Raw genomic sequence first — 18,110 nt, 5'->3', positions numbered from 1 at the left:
GAGTGCATCATGAGGGTAGAAGAAGCATTATGGAAAAAGAAAGCTAGGCAATCCCAGAAGGACGCCATAGAATTTTGGCGTAAGGAATCACGTAAGCGTGCTGACAAAGCACTCCGTAGAGAAGACAGACTTAAAGAATCAGATAAAGAACGAGAAAACGAATTAGTTACTGAAGGGATCCGAGTAAAAACAGAACAAATAGACCGTGCCCGAAATAATCTTGTAAACAGTATGTATCTCGTAGCAGATGGCACATCCGAAACTGAATCAGAGATACCGAAAAACTTACCGACACCATTAGTTCCAACTAAAGTAATGCATAAAACTACTAAAGACATATTCCTGAATTCGTATCTAGAGGATGTAGCACCAGCTTACACCAATCTGCCTGTTCGTGCCCTGCCTACTGACAGGGATGGGGGTGGCACTGCACCCCCAGATAATGTTCCGACGGTACCGCGACAGACCTCCCCTGTTCCGCCACCTCCGCCACTTCCTCCACTCAAGATGGATCTACCGAAACCAGTACTACCTGATCTTACTAAACGACAGATTCAAGTCCAGATACAGACTCCGCGGAGAGATAATGCCCAAGCATCCGCCTCAGGAGGTGCGACAGCGGGTCTACAGACCCCGCCACCGACACACAGATTGCATTTAAAGGACACACAGAATCCTTTCCAGTCTCCCTACTCACCCCGGCTTGAGGCATTCAAAGATAGGATGTCATTTTGCAGATATGATCCAGTACCCGGAAAAGACGATTTAATGGTATTAGCATCACTGCGCTTAAGATCTGCCACCGACAACTTGCTATGCTGTGTAGGAATGCAGGAAGCTCTCGACAGACTATACAAATTCATACAGACAGGGAAAGACCCCGACAGTGTCAAAGCTGCCATGTATAAACAGAAAGTTGACATTCAAAAACAGATATTACGATTCTTCATTAATTGTGTGATAAGAGAACGAGACAGGCCCGGGACAGATCAAAGTGAGTTAGACGCATTGAACAAGTGGGGCCAAAATATAGCAGACGCAAAACATGACAAGGGGACTTGCATAGCCACTATGTCCCAGAAAATTAGAAAGGCAGTATTAACTGCACATCAGGAAGAAAATGATAAAACTTCCTCCGAGGAGGAAGATGAAGATGAAACATCAGGAAAGTCTACAGACATTATAGCATATGTAGGTAGGGGAAACTACCTTAGGAAAGGTGTCCGTCCGGAGAGCAAGAGAGTCCTTTTCTCTGCTTTAACAAATCCGAATTCTTCTGAGCATCAGTTCCAGGAAACTGATAAAAGGCTTCGAGATCGAGTAGGGTACCATGTACTCAATTCTATGGATGAACAGGAACTAGCCCGGTCAGCCGTGTTGTGGGCCGAAAACCCAGACATATATAATGATGACACGTTAGTGCAGACATTCTTGAACCTTTCCCCGGAAGAACAGAAAATAGCAGGTGTATACATGATTCAGCACCTCCTCATCAAGTTCAGAAACCATCATTCTGATCCAGGTCCCTTACACGAAACATTGGAAGCACTACTCATGGATAGATGGAGAGGTTTTAGTACCAAATTAATACAAATAATTCTAGAACAACGACGTAAGTATAACACCTTCCTGAGCTCTGAATATATTCCCGCCCCGCCTCCAGAAAGAAAAATGTACCACATGCAATGCGGTGGTGGCATTGAAAGTCAGAATCCCTTACGAGAAGTACATCCAGTTATGGGTGAGGATCATACCCTGAAACGTGTGTATGTTCACACACCACTGACTAAGTTAGAACTGTTAGAAATGAAGAAATTAGTTCCGTGCCATGATAAAGACCCTGCGGGTTTTCACAGAGAGCTTAAAGACATGTTACTGATGGGAGATTACACGTATGATGATATTATGAAAATGCTAAAGGTACTGTTGCCCACGGGCATTTACGAGAAATTAAAGGAGAAGGATTGGGAAGTGGGAGAGTCAAAGATAGCATGGGCGGAGATAGAAGACGAAGAAAAGAAACGAGTCCCAGGGTTAGGCCTTGGGGATCTGACTAAAGCATTACCAGGTTTAATAGTACAGGTTCTGCCAAGATTATTGACAACTCGAAAGGAAGATTGGGACGCAATCTCGTCCTGTAAACAGAAACAAGATGAAGATACTAGTGACTTTTATTCAAGATTCGAGAAATGTTTCATTATCAATAGTGGCCTAAAAACTAGTAGCGAGTCATATCCACATCTTTTTGTAACAAAATTAGTAGAGAACGCCCTACCACTAGTTAAAAATAGAGTGTACAAGGTTGAAAGTACTTGGCAGGCAAATACGCCATCACAGATGTTACAAATGTTACAATATCACCAGAATAGAATTAGGGAAGAACAAGATCAGGAACAGAAACGTATGAAAGACACGAAAATGAAAATGTTAGTAGCTCAGACAATTCCAGCCGAGGGTCATAGAAAAGGTGGGGCCCAGACCAATCATTCTGCCGCTCCCGTTAAAGGGACATGTAATTATTGCAAGCAGCCAGGTCACTACGTCCATGAATGTCCAGTCCTGAAACATAACATCGAGACAGGTAAAACTAAAGAAAGACCGCGTCCGCCTAGACATGAACAGGGTCAACAACAGACTTCACAGAACGAACAGCCAATGCAGAATACACAGCCTATGCATGATCAGTCCCATACAGTACAGACAGTAGCAGTACCGCAGCCACAGCATGCTCAGACACAGCCCGCTGCCGCAACTAGACAAGTATCACAACAGATGTACCAGTATGCCCAGTCGGCATACCCAGATTATCAGCGTTATACATGAAACAGCCTAGGGAGGGAAAGTGATTTGCCTCTTATTGAAATTCCTGTAGATCAAGAAGGTCCTTATGTACATAGTCACGTATTAGGAAAAGACAGAAAGTTTTTAATTGACACAGGGGCAAGTCGCACTACTATAAGTCATAATGAAGTCCCAGGGGCACCCCTCTCAGGCTCACAGAATGTTTCCCTTGGTTTTTCAGGACAGCCTATTGTAAATGAAGTATCAGAACCAGTACCACTAGCTGTGGGTCCATTATCTCGAGTTACAGATTTGTTACTTACGAAATCATGTCCCGAAAATCTGTTAGGAATTAAAACACTGAAGGCTCTAGGAGCTATAATTTGCTGTTCCCCGGAGGGAGTCAGACTCTTTCTACGGGATTTCAAGGGTCATTATGTTCTACGTGACTTTGATGTCAGATTGAAAAATGTACCAGATCACTTATGGGCAAAAGGCCCAGCAGATGTAGGTTGTATGCATATCACACCATACCGTGTTACACTCAAGACAGGAGTTGTTTTACCCAGAATCAGACAATACAAGTTACCACCCGATGCTGTAGTGGCTTTACTGAAAATTATTGAAGAGCTTATCGCCCAGGGAGTGGTCGTAGAGACCGACTCCAATATCTGTAATTCACCCATCATTCCAATTCTTAAACGTACAGACCGCAATGCACCGCCAGTATATCGGCTGGTGATTGATCTTCGAGAACTGAACAAATGCATTGTACCACAGTATCCTGTGGTCCCCGATATCTCCTCCCTGTTAACTGCCATTGATTCAGAAGCAACGTTCTTTACTGTAATCGATCTCAAGAACGCCTTCTTCAGTGTACCCATTGACCCGGAGAGCCAATATCTCTTCGGATTCAGTTTAAATGGACGAAGTTTCAAATTTTCCCGCGCACCTCAAGGATTTACAGAAAGCCCCAGCATCTATAGTCAAGCACTGAAAAGACAACTAGATTGTATCCAAATGCCAGTTAATACCGCTTTACTACAGTACGTCGATGATCTACTGATCACCGCACGAAGTGAGCCCGAATGTGAACAAGCATCTCTGATAGTATTGCATTTTCTGGCCGACAAGGGACACAAGGTGTCTCCTTCGAAGCTACAATTCTGTGTTCAGCAAGTTGTGTACTTGGGTCACTTGCTGTCCAAAGTGGGGAGACAGCTCACTCCCGATCGCATTCAGTTAATTGTAAACATGCCCCGACCCCAGTCACAAAAAGAAGTGCGGGCCTTCATAGGCCTCACCTCGTACTGCAGACAATGGATTCCTCAATATGCATTTCTAGCTAAACCACTCATCCAGTTAACGACACAGGAGGCAGCAACTTCGACTGTCCTCCCTTGGACTCAGGAACACACACAAGCCTTTGAGGAATTAAAGAAAGCTTTATGCCAAGCACCAGTTTTAGCGACACCATGTTACAGCAAACCGTTTACACTTTTTGTTACAGAACGTGACGGTACAGCATTGTCTGTCCTCACTCAAGATCAAGCAGGTTCACATAAGCCTTGCGCTTATTTTTCAAGCACATTGGATTCAGTAGCACAGGCACTCCCTGCATGCTTAAAGTCAGTAGCAGCAACAGCGTTAGCAATCAGACAAAGCGACTCAATTGTTTTAGGTCATCAGTTAACAGTACAAGTTCCACATTCTGTAGAGGTTCTGTTAAACAGAACCCAGACTCAACACTTGACTATAGCACGACTGACAGGTTACGAATTGACATTATTCCAGCCACACATAGAAATCAGACGCTGCAGTATCTTGAATCCAGCAACATTGTTACCTACAGTTATGACAGATCCAGCTCCACATGATTGTATAGAGATTATTAATGCAGTAACAAAGCCCAGACGAGATTTAACAGATGTTCCATTGACAAATCCAGACCTGACACTTTATGTGGATGGTTCATGCATGAGAACAAGTACAGGAGAGTTAGTGGCCGCGTATGCCGTGACCACTGAAACTGAAGTTAAAGAAACACATCGTATTGATACATTGTCTGCCCAAGCAGCAGAGCTCATCGCTCTGACCCAAGCCTGTATTCTAGCGAAGAACAGAAATGTTAACATATACACAGATTCCCGTTATGCGTTCGGAGTCGTACACGACTTCGGCATGCTCTGGCAAGAACGAGGTTTTCTGACCTCTCATGGTACAAAGATACAACATGGTCCACTCATTCGAGCACTGCTAGAAGCAATACATCTGCCTTCAGCCATATCAGTCATGAAGTGTAAAGCACATACTAAAGCCACAGATTCTGTTTCCCAGGGTAATGACCTGGCAGATCAGACAGCAAAACATACAGCACTGACTCACACTCAGACGACTGACACGACAAAGATAACAGATCCGACAAACTGCATGACAGTCAGGGATCCCACACTAGATGTTATTGACATTCAGACACATGCTACTGCAGACGAAATAAAGAAATGGACCGAATTAGGAGGGATCCAGACAGACCAAGGTTGGATGACGAAGGGAAAATCTACATGGTTTCTCCCTGACTCTATGGTTCAAGTCATGATAAATACAGCACATAGTCCTGCCCACCTGGGAGAGAAAGCAATGCTAGACAGTTTGCAAAATCTCTGGAACAATAAACACTTACGAGCAGCCGCAAAACAGAAAGTGCGTACTTGCATGATCTGTTGTCAGTTCAATCCAGGTAAAAGCGTCCCTGTAGAGCAAGGTGGATTTCATCCTCCCGATCACCCTCTTGAAGTCCTCCAGATGGATTATATCCAGATGGACCGTTGTCGAGGATTTAAATATGTTCTCGTAGTTGTCTGTGCTCTGTCCCGCTGGACCGAAGCATACCCAGTCCCAGATTACACTGCTCCGACCACTGCCAAACAGTTGGTTCGTGAATTTTTCCCACGGTACGGCTTGCCCCGTGTCGTGTACTCAGATAACGGTCAGCCATTCTCGTCTGCCCTAATGAAAGAAGTTTCCTTGTTATTGGGATACCAGTGGAAGTTCCATTGTGTCCGACATCCAGAAGCCGCAGGCCTTGTTGAGAGGCATAATCAGACATTAAAGATTCGCCTTGCCAAAATATGTCAGGACAAAGGGGTCGACTGGATAGTCGCCCTGCCGGTGGCACTATTCTATATGAGAATGGTCGCCCATTCGAGATCAGGGCTATCTCCGTACGAAGTGGTCTTTGGCAGACCACCGAATATGTGGGGGACGCCCATTCCTAAAAAGATAACCGATGTTGATTCTAATATGTTGACAGATTACCTTGCCTCCTTGATGTCTGCACTCCAATCATGTCGTTCACAGGTTGCCGCAGCCTTCCCTGACAACACCGATGTGAAGGAGCATGACGTCCGCCCCGGAGATGTTGTTTTAGTCCGAAACTTCGACAGGAAAAGTCCGTTGGAGCCCCGCTGGAAGTCTCCGAAGACCGTTCTTCTTACAACAAAGACCGCAGTCAAATTGGAAGGCAGAAAGGGGTGGGTCCACCTAAGCCATATCAAAACATTCCCAGGACTGAAACCGGAACAAGACACACCCACCCCCACCAGAGACTGTGATCCCAAAGACTTTACCGAAGTCAAGAGAGAAAAGACTCCTCAAGAACAATACCGTATGAAGTTACGATCTAGCAAGTCAGACAGTTTAATTGTTTAAGTCCTCCCCTAGGTGAATCGGTTAAATAGTTTCTGACATGTATCCCCTAGATCGAGTTAGAGAGAGAGAGGAAAAGAAAAGAACATACTGCAAATCACTTCGTAGTCACTGTATAGTGACACTAATAATCATGTTTATTCTAAGTATATTAATAATTGTTGCTAGCATCTTGTTACCTGTATACTATCCTATCTTCAAGCGTGAACAATCTGCTTACAATGTCTCTGCTGAACACACTTTTAGTGAGTTACCTCCTCATGAGCTTTCCTACAGACTCGCGCTGCGCAACAATACATTCATTAGTATGTTACATCATTCTCATCAAACTAACAATGCTACAAATTGCTGGATATGTGGCCGACTCCCTCCCTACCAGAATTACAAGGGAGCACTGCCTCTCTTTCCGTATCCGTTCACTCACAATGGCTCCTGCGGAGCATGGTTTAAGATAATTAATTCTTTAGATCCCGACATTGCTGTTTTCGATGGGGGTTGGGTTTGGGGAAACCTGAACTTGGTCCTACTAGACGTCTGTTACCCGGATAAGGAGGGACTCCCCATTAGAATAGGAACTGATCTAGAAAATGAAGTATATGGATTAGGTAATTATACAATTAGCCTTATGATTCTTACTGTCGAATCCGAAGCCACACCAGTTCTACCTATTATGTCAGTACTGCCAGTCACTGGTGAATTATGTATCAAGAAGAAAGGTTCAGTACACTTAGGTCATAGTAAATGCACTACTGTGGTCGAATTCAGTGATGATGGAAAATCATCTTTCAAAGCTATCAGTCATTCTTACTTTGTTTGTGGTCATACCGCATACATTCGTCTACCTCCAGATTGGGATGGTACCTGTTACATTGCATTCCTTCTGCCACCTGTTTTTCTAGCCCCTTCTGATTACCATAGAAATAGCAATCTAGTAAAGAATAGACCCAGAAGAGATGCCCCCCTTGTCGACTACACAGAAACGGCATGGGAACAGTACACTGATTTTAATAAAGGATTCTTTTTCTTCTTAGGCCCTGTCCAGAATAGTAAATTAATACGCAGATTAACTAGAACACTTGAAGCCGTAGTAAATGAAACTACCTCCGCCTTAGGTAACTTAACAGAAGAGCAGTCCGCTATGCGGGTTGTTGTCCTTCAGAATCGTCTTGTAATTGACGTCATCTTGGCAGATAGAGGTGGAGCCTGTAAGGTCATCGGGTCAAGCTGCTGTGTTTTCATTCCACAGAATGCACCATCTGTATATCAAGCTATCACCCGTCTTCATAAAATTGCAAATCAGATACATCAGAATCCAGGCACCTGGACTTGGTCCGGTTGGTTCTGGACAACGTTAACAGCTTGGGGATGGAAGATCCTATCCTTCCTAGGCATTGGCCTAGTCCTAGTATTCAGTTGCTGCCTGTGCCTGCAGTGTGGGCCAGCGATTTGTGGACTATGTGCCACCTCTTGTATTGAACATTCCAGTTTCCACTCAAAACGTAACCGAAAGAAAGAAGAACAAATGATGTTACAAGAACAGACTGATCGATTCATGAGGATCGATATTTCATGAAGGGTCCGTAGGGAACAAGGAGGGAATGAGGAAAATTAAATTTTGGTCATGATGTGTTCCCTAGCGCGTACCCCACCGACTCCATGTACCAGCTTAAAGTGCATGTAACTTCCCTCCTGTGCCAGCTATGAAGACGCAAATACATTTGCGTCCACCGTCAACTTGTCCTCTTTCAGAAGCACCATGAATGGATTATATAGTCCGTTCCTAAGTATGCTATGCCACCGTCTTTTTGTAGTACACTTTTCACTTTTTCCTGCTCTAGCCAGAGTAGGCCCTGAATTCCTGCCATCTGAACCTCTTTTGTGGCTCCTGACTCTGCCCAGGCTACCTCTGTACTCGTGAACTCTGTCCTACATTCAGCGCGGCCCCTCGCGCCCAGCTCAAGCCTGCTTTCTGCCAAGACTGACTATAACCTTCGAGTTATCTGTTCCGCTCCCCGAGAATACATTCCTGCCTACTAGATCCTGTAAACATCCTCTCCAGCTGCAGAGCCAAAAGGGCCGACCTGCCTTAATGCAAGTAATTCATAGCCTCCGTTGCCATGCTTCCATGGAAGGCCCCGTGCCCCACGCTTCATATGTAGACACTTAGGCGCTCATACACGCATCCACAGTTAGCATAGAACAGCCTCTACCCTAGAGACCTTTCCGCCCAGATAGTATAGTTCCTAAACATCAGATATCAGATATGATAGAAGTACAAGTTGATCTGACATGCCAGACTTCTGTCTCTCTCCGTCAGTGTAAATGTCAAGACCCCTGCACCCCGTCAATCACACGTCATGCAGCTGCGCGCGCATCCAAGCTTCCGATTTCTGCTGACATTGCAACATTCTGTTAGCACCACCCCTTGGTGCCACCCACTTGCGTCACCTATCAGTGACGTTTCTAGCACACACCTCTAGTTCACGCCTAGTTTACGCCTCTTGATGATGTATTGGTACCACGTGTATACTGTTATCTTGTCTTCTCTCAGCTGTTACGCCTCTTACATTGAACCTTATGATGTAAATCAAGTATATAAGCTATGTATTGTCAATAAACGAGAGCGCGCTCATCTATCCCTTCTGACACCCCTGTGGTGGTCAGAACATGATATCCTGATTCCTTTATGAGGAATAAAACCCTTAGAAACTCTAACACCACGGACTCTGTTTTCTTTCCTTCTGATTGAGTTATCATTGATTAAGTACTTACCTGCATAGAAATTAAGAGAGTAAATTAATTATTTACGTCAGCACCAATGGAGTAGGAGTACAAAATGCCATCCTCCACATGAGCACTCTGAGTCTCAAAGAACAGCAACAACATCCTCAGCAATGCAGTACACCTGTACTTCATGATCCAAACCTATCACAACACACCCCTCAGAGTGACAATCTTGTACAGACCCCCGAACCCGATTACAGTTCACCTTCTACATTGCCATCAGTTCACATGCCCTTACATCTCGGGAAGGACCCCACCTCCACTGCCCAGATTGACAGCCTCGCAAGACTCCGACTCAGGATACTACTCACAACACCCACCCACTCTGTCTGCTGAATGTTTGCACATCTTATCCGCTTCGTCACACATCTCCTTCAAACACACCACCCAACTCCACTGGACTGCCCATGTATGCATCCATTTCAACACCCAGCACCCCACCACACACCAACACACACACCAGATCTCCCACCACTGCTGGGTCACAGTCACCGTAGACCAGCTAACCACCACACTTGCCTGTAGCCCAAAGAGCTACCACACCAAACACCCCACCGCCCACTACCTCCGACAATGGCTCAATGACTGTGCCAACCAACTGTCAACAAACACAAAAGCTTCACACAGACACACCAGTGAGTGAGCCATCCTGTTCATTAACCCCTTCCATGCTCATGACGAGCTCAGCTCGTCATGAGGCACAGTTGAGCTGTGCTGATGACGAGCTGAGCTAGTCATGAATGCAGCAGAATAGCAATTTCCAGCACAGGGGAAAAATAACCACAGCAGCGATGTGGTTAAGGAACTCCAGGACAAACGTGCCAATTGCCAGAGGAGGAATGTCACTGTGTACAAACAATCAACCGCTACGCAGCACCCAGGAACAGCGGGCAGACCCCATCACCTCATTTGAAGAGGGCCTCATTCGAAGAACACCTACACCATTACAACAACAAAAGTGCCATCATCGTTAACAACAATTTCATCAGGGCCCTGCAGGTAAACATAGACAACGCATCACTGATCCTCCTGGACCTGTCGTCTGGCTTTTTCACTGTCTGCCACCGGACACAACGCACAATCCTCCACAAAGCAAAGTTGCGAAACAGAACTCTGGAGCGGAACACCTCCTTCCATTCTGGCATGACCCAGTGCTTCCGCATCACCCTTTCAGCTCTGGATCCACCACAATCATGTGTGGCGTACACATGGCTCATCCTTCAGCACAACATTGTTCAACATCTACATGTCACTACTTGGCCAAGCTGCCTGACAACATGACCTTTACATCCTCTCCTACAACAGACACCCAGCTAATCCTCTCCCTCACCAAGGACCCCCTCACTGCCACAGCAAACCTCCATGTAGGAATGGGAAGCGTCACTGAGTGGATGTCGGAGCCAAGGGTAGAGGTGGAGTTTGCTGTGCCATTGTCGGTGAAAAGTAGATTTTCTGCAAATCCATGCATGGCTCCCAGGTGAGTGTTTGTGGACGTTGCAAGTCGGTGGTAGAAGGTCAGTGGAATGAGGTTAAGGAAATTACTAAGGTGATACAGGCCTTTGTACCTCATGGTCTGCAATTTGTTGTTGATATGCCCCCAAATGAGCCTAGGGTCACACCAGACACTGGATTTTGGATGCAATTCTATGGGGGATTTAATCACGCCTCTTGCCACCACTTTACTTGCATTTTTCTAATGCAAGGCCGTGATGATTTTGTCACCAATCTGGGTAATGTGGCCCCACATCTTATGGATCGGCTAGGAGGCACATTACCTGAGATGCAGGTGTTGTCTTAATTTTGGTTTTGGTAATCACCACACATCTTCGATTTGTGTGCACACACATGCAACTCTGACAGCTCATTGTGGATGGACTGTGTATGTTAATGTTCATGTGCACAATTAGGCATGCTGCCTCGGACATTAGCATACAGGTGACATTGGGCACATGTGCTTGAGTAGTCTGCAGGCAAGTGTGTATGTTTGAGGCTGGCAATGCTTGCACAAGCTTGGACAATACTCAGACACATGTGGGCAATGCTGCAGGTGTGCTGACGTTGGTGGAGGTATGCCTGATTGTGTGCATGGGCATAGACCTTTCCTGCACATCCACAATGTGGCATCCGAGTGACGTGTATTTGTGCAGACAATTTGTATGTGCATGGTGATGTGGCAAGGGGGCCGTTTGTTACTTTTCCACATGTCACGTTGTTGTGCCACTGTTTTGCAGATGCACATGTGGGGTGCTCTGGTATTGTGATTGGACTATGTTTGCCTAGCTTTTCGGTGCACATTTAATGTTCAGTCTGGCTGCCACAATGGTCCATAATATGAAATGTCGCCAACATTATAGTAGCTTTTTTAGGAGGGTAATGCTGCTTCAGCGACACAGTGCTTGCTGATATGCACTATTGGATTCAAATGGCAAATGTGCTTCTGGTGTGTACCTGGCCTACTATTTACATTCAATTATTAGCATGCCCCTCATCAGAGCTTTGTGAGCGGTTTCCAATGCATCGATTACACTGGCGTCATTCCGGTTACTTTGGCCCTGTGTGTGTGAGTTGCTGTTTATGAATGGTTATATGTCCCTATGCCAGCATGCACAGGGGTATCCAGGACTTGTTGGACAGTACATGAGGGTATGCAACACAATTACTTTCAGAGTACATGGGTGCCACTGTGCCCATCCACTCCCTTCCCCCGTCCCTGTTTGATGCTCACCCTGGTGTTGTTGTGGGTGTTCCAATTCAGCACTATCCTGGCCTGCGACTCAAACAACAGTCTCCTCTCTGATGACGTGGGACACCTACTCCTCCGGATCATCCAGCTCCTCCTGTGGAGCTGGTCTGCCGCCTCCAGTCTCCCTCGCTGCCTTAAGGTTGGCTCCCAGTTTCTTCTTTGTCTTACTCATAGTATCGTGCCACCGCTTCTTGCACTCATCCACTGTCATCCTCCTCTCCCCCACGGCATTGTCTTTGGACATGATGTCCTGCCCTATCTCCTTTTGCCTTGCCAAGGTGACGGTGGAACTCATGAAGAGTTCCTGTTGGTGTTGTCACCTCTTCAACCAGGACCTGGTTCTCCATAGGACTGAACTTGGGGTTCCCCTTCCTGGTTGTTGTTTCTGGCCTCTGCACTTGTCCCAGGTTGCTCACCATCTTCTACAGGGTTCTGCATTGTGATGTCCATTTTTTCCGGCTTAGCGGGCGTTTTTTGGTGTATTTTTGGTCGCTAATGCGCTAAATGAAAGCCTGAGGCCTATTGGCTTGCGATATTTATCGCTGATTGGCCCAACATCCTTTTTTTTTTCACGCTAGCGTACGTTGCTTTAGCGACGTCGCACTAAATTTATCGTCTCCTCTTTTCGCCTGGGATGGAAAATATCGCCCGCTAGCAACTTATTTATAAGGGACACATATTCCTTGATACAGAGGCATACCTGACACCGCCGAGGACTTCGAGGGCAGAACCGGCCACACAGCTCGCCGCACCCGCTCCGCGGGTGCCGCTTCGCACGGGAGTGCGTTATCCTGTAACTACCAGCACCTGGTCACCTAAGGCGGAGGTAAGGGCGAGAGGCTAGGCGTGGGCTGCGAGTGTGCAGGGACTCCAACAACCAGGAGTCCCTGCGAGACCACGGACATACCATCCGGTCCGCTCTCCCCGCCGGCCCGCCCCCCGTCCATCACGCCCACTATATCATAGCACTACACTCCCGCAGCGCGGGACGCAGCGCGGGACGCAGCACGGGGCGAAGAGCGGGCTAAGAGCTGGCCGTTTGAGGCCGTTCGAGGACAGAGAGGACTGGACTGGCCCACCCCCTTTCGCTCGATATTCCTCAAAACCTTTTCAACAACTCTGAGGTAAAGACCTATCTTTGTCCCCGCGCCCCAAGCGCTATGAATACAAGGGTAACACGTAGTAAGACCTCTAAAGGTGGGTCACAAATTAGCGGCCCCATGGATGACTTTATTACCCGCACCAACATAGCCATAGACGAAGAGATATCTAAACTCCAAACCCGGGTTTCGTTAGAATTAGAAGCTGCCAGAAGAGTGTCCCAAGTCATCGCACTTTCCAAAAAATCCTCTTTAGGCCACATAGCTACTTCACTTACTCCAGAGCGACCTGCCCCCCCTCATTGTATAGTCACTCAGGTCGATGTTCATCACTCCCCGATCCCTATAACTTTCCCACCGGCCCTAGAAATCAAAGATGAGGGAACCCCACCCACACCCCTTAGTGTGCACAACTCTATCCCTATTATATCCCCTCACACAACCTCGCTTACCACCAATATTAGTGGCAAGCAACCAAAGAGAGAACGCCATTCTCGTTCTGCCTATTTTTGCAAAAAAGCAAAAATTGCTGTTCCAAAAGAATTGTCGATGACTAATGTCACAGCAACTAATGCTGGCGCAGAGCGTACTCTTACTATACAGACACCAAGTGAGGGACAGGGAAAGGGTTCAGTTGTTCCCCCTATTAATACCCCAGTGGAGGAAGGCCCAGAGGTAGATGGACTAGGTAAAAATAACAAAGAATTTATAGAGGTGGTTTGGGAAACACTCAAAAAACTTCTATCACCCCTAGACCTCAGACTATCAAGGATAGAAAATAATCTGCTTGAAATGGAGAAGAGCATTATTGCTCTGGCCACTCTTGGGTTGAGAAGTCTTGAAAATCAGGGCATTATAGTAGCTGACTCATTGCCACAAGTTCCCGCATCCCAAACCAACCAAACCCCCCCCCCCCCTCCCCAGTATCACCCACTACAAAGCCTGTCCCTAAACCAAGGACTGTCACGGTGGAGCAAGCTCGCGCTAAACCAAATGCACCCCCGCGGGGCTCCACGCGACACCCAGCACACTTTAAATCTGAAATGCCCTATAGACCCATTCCCAGCGAAACCCAGGGCCCCCCAGTTAAGGACAACTTTAGAGGGGGCTACATTGACCTCCCCCCAGAGGCCAACGATTATGTGGTTGTGCTGACGGGTGTTCCTACGATCGGCAATGGCCAATTTGAGAATCACTGGTCGCTGAAAAATAAAATAATGCATTGGTTAAACGTAAACAGACCGATCCCTAATGGCAGAAGAAGTCGCGTAATGATGGTTCGTAGAACTCCTTGGGTAGGCCCAACAATGAAATCCAGTCCCGGGGATTGCATAGTGGTGACCTTTGAGGACCCACACACGGCGCACCACATTTGCTCTTGGCCTGGTAATGTTGACTCTGCAGTTATACCTAGACCATTGTCCTTCTTCTACCCTCCCCGACAAAGACGCAATCAGGTGGATAATTGGACATTGGTACAACACCATCCATGGTTGAATAATTCCCGGAGCCATAAGGAAACCCTCCTACACTGGAATGGTCTCTCTACCTACAATAGATTTGGTAGCTTAGAGGAGGTGGATTGACTCCCTGTGCAACCGGCCAAACAATCTCGAAGGGAATACTGCCATCACAGGGGCATCGTCACAACGCACGTCCTGCTCCTGAGCCCACAGCAAGCCGAGCAGTAAGATCAAACAGCCTATTGCTTGATGGGGAGTCATCTATATCCAGCACACCAGAAAATCCTAGCAAGGAAAATTGGACATACCTATCCTGTATGACCCCTCCTCTACCCACCTCTACCGAATTATCAGGATCTACCTCCTCTGGCCCTTATGTGACCTCCAATCACCAACAAACTGAGCTACCTGCGAGGTCTTCTAACCCTGTGGCCATGACAGACTCCCACTTGCTTACTGTTTCTTCCAAGGTTTTTCCGCCGGGTGACCCCGTCCTAAAAATCCTATGTTGGAATACGGCTGGGCTTGGTCGTAATTTTGACATCCCCGAATGGAATGCTTTTCTGGAACCTTATCACATTTGCCTTTTCCAGGAAACCTGGTGTCTAGAACCAAGACACAGAGTGGGTTTTTCAACCTTCTTCATCCCGCCGTCCAGCAACAAGGATCTAAAGGTCGCCCCTCTGGCGGCCTCATTATATGGGTCAGTATTGCACTAGGTTTCAGTGTAAAACAAAGGACTACCCAGTCACCAGATCTCCAGTGGATCACAATAAACCACAAAGGGGGAAGAAACATGGAAGTATTCAACATTTACCTGAGGGGTGCTAAAGGCGGTGTATCTCATCTACCCTCTACAGGCTTAAGCCGCAACCTAGCTGCCTGCAGTGCTGATTCCCATGTACTTCTTGCAGGCGACTTCAATTGCTGTTTCGAGCCACTGGCTAGAGAAGACATTTTGGACAAGTTCGAGGAGGACACCCGGAGAGGTATCCAGATTCTGAATCTTGACCCGATTCCTAAATGGTCACAAAGCGCAATAGAGATCAATGCTCTTTGTATGGAGCACAATTTGAGATCAACAAACGGCCGATCCAAATCTGACTGTATGGGTGCTCACACATATAACAGACCGGGTCATTCCTCTAGAATCGATTTCATCATGCTCAACTACAACCTCTGGTCATACCACCAAGACATGGAGGTTATAGTGTCGGGTGACAGTGATCATAACCCCCTTTCGCTAACCATTACCCCTCCTTGGCAGGTTGGAAGTCATGGCACATCTGATTACAAGTGGAAATCTTCCCATGAACTAGCTCCCACAAACTGTAGCAGGCGCTTGAAGTGGGCCAAAGTCTCAGCAGATGAAATAAGGATGGCCCAAGCCGGGACTATTTTGGCAGGAGTGGAGCCTCGGATGGACACCTTAAGTCCGACTAGTAAAAAGGTTCTACCCCTATTCACTGAGACTATAGTGGCACTGAGTGACTTGTTTATTGTCCCCCAATCCACTCGTAGGGGTCCCTCGAAAACTCTCCCTAAATCGACAGATAAGTGGTATACTGCCAAATGTCGTATAGCCAAGAGGGAACTTGTTGCCACATTAAAGTCTAGAGACTCAGCTAATATTAGGGCCGCGAGAAAATTTTATAAAAAAACCATAGCTGAAGCCAAGCAGGACTATGACTCCAATTTTTGGGGGGATCTAGTAGAGGCAAGCAATGGGAAGGATGCCAAGAGGTTCTGGGACCTACTAAGAGCTAGGGAAAAGCCTACTGACCAACAGTTAACTTGCAATATCCCCGGGGATGTATGGCTTACACATTTTTTGAATTTGTATTCCGCGCCCCCAGGTGGATCTTACTTAGCTCGTCCATCTCTGGGTCTACTGCCTAACCCTATAATTGACCTCCCATGTCATGATGGCCTATTCACCAGCCTGGAAGTAGAGAGAGCAATTCGGTGTATTGTCTCAAATAAAGCGGCAGGCCCCGATGGAATTCCAGGAGACCTAATCAAGAATCACCCTCCCTTTTGGAGCAGGCTAATTGCCTCTCTTCTGAACGAGGTATTGTCGGTGGGGTTTTTCCTGATTCATGGAGGGGCGCTGAAGTCGTACCTATTTTTAAAAAAGGCTCTAGGGACGACCCAGCGAATTATCGACCCATTAGTTTATTGGACTCATCCCAAAAGGTAGCAGGAAAGGTGGTATTGGGCAGGATTACCCAGTGGGCCGACGAAAATCGGATTCTGTCAGATCTCCAAGCAGGCTTCAGAACAGGAACAGGTACAATCGAGCAGACCTTCCGCCTTCTAATGATCTATTGGAAAGTGGTGGTGCTGGGAGGGGGCAGTTTGTACTTAGTCTTTATTGACTTGCGGACGGCCTTCGACCTGGTACCACGAACACTTCTATGGAACGTCCTCGATGGGTTAGGCCTTCCCCCTTATTTGTTGTCCTTGCTTGTAAAGTTCCATGACAGCAATTTTGCCCAAATTAGATGGGGTGTACAGGGAGAGAAAACACCTTGTATCCCTGTGAATAGGGGCGTCCGCCAAGGGTGTGTGCTTGCCCCCACTCTGTTTTCTCTTTATATTAACGGAGTGGTGGAGCACCTTCTCCAGCAGCCATCAGATGCACCCACCCTGGCCGGAAGGAAAATCCCAACGCTCCTATTCGCGGACGATACCCTCCTAATTTCGAAATCACCCATGGGCATCCAATCACTGCTCTCCAGCTTCAAGGCCTTTTGCGATGTAAGGGGTTTGGCTATAAACATAGGCAAAACTAAGTTCTTAGTCCTTAACCCGCCCAAAAAATCTGTTTTTCCACCGGTCCTAGATTCTGTTCCACTAGATCGAGTCAAAGAATTTGACTATCTGGGTATACGTATCAGTGACACCATGAGTTGGAAGGCACACCACCAAAAGGTGTTTCTGACTCACAAGAGGGTGGCAGGTGCGCTGCTCAAAGAACAGCGCGCCTCATCCCTAAAACCAATTGGGGCTCCCTTAGATATTTATAGGGCAAGGGTTGTGAGTGCGGCACTATATGGTGCCGAACTGTGGGGCACTCATCGAGTTGATAGTCTGGCTCAACTTGAGAACAACTTCCACAAAGACCTTATGGGTTTGCCCCATAGTACACCAACAATTCCATTGCTTCTAGATGCAGGTACCCGGCCAATATGCGATCAAGCCAAATTACGTCCGCTTCTCCTATGGTCCAGAATTTGGAATGTGCAAGAACTTAGCAGTTATGCAGAAGCCTTAAGTGACATTATGTCCATACCGGGCTCCCACAAGATCATTTGGCTTAGGGAGGTCAAAAGGCTGCTTTATAAATTAGGCCTAGGAGAGGCTTGGGTTAACAAATCTGCACCTTCGAAACAACTGCTAAAGAAGGCTTATTGGTTATGGGCAGACAACGAGAGGGTTCGTAGCACAAATCATTGTAAATCCGTAGCCCTGTTTTTGTTAATCAAAGAGACCCCGTATAGGGAACCTTATTTAGATATTATCCAGAGTTCA

The sequence above is a fragment of the Lissotriton vulgaris genome, chromosome 12 (assembly GCF_964263255.1).
Source record: "Lissotriton vulgaris chromosome 12, aLisVul1.2, whole genome shotgun sequence".
Classification (NCBI taxonomy): Eukaryota; Metazoa; Chordata; class Amphibia; order Caudata; family Salamandridae; genus Lissotriton; species Lissotriton vulgaris.
This window is presented reverse-complemented; position numbering follows the sequence as displayed.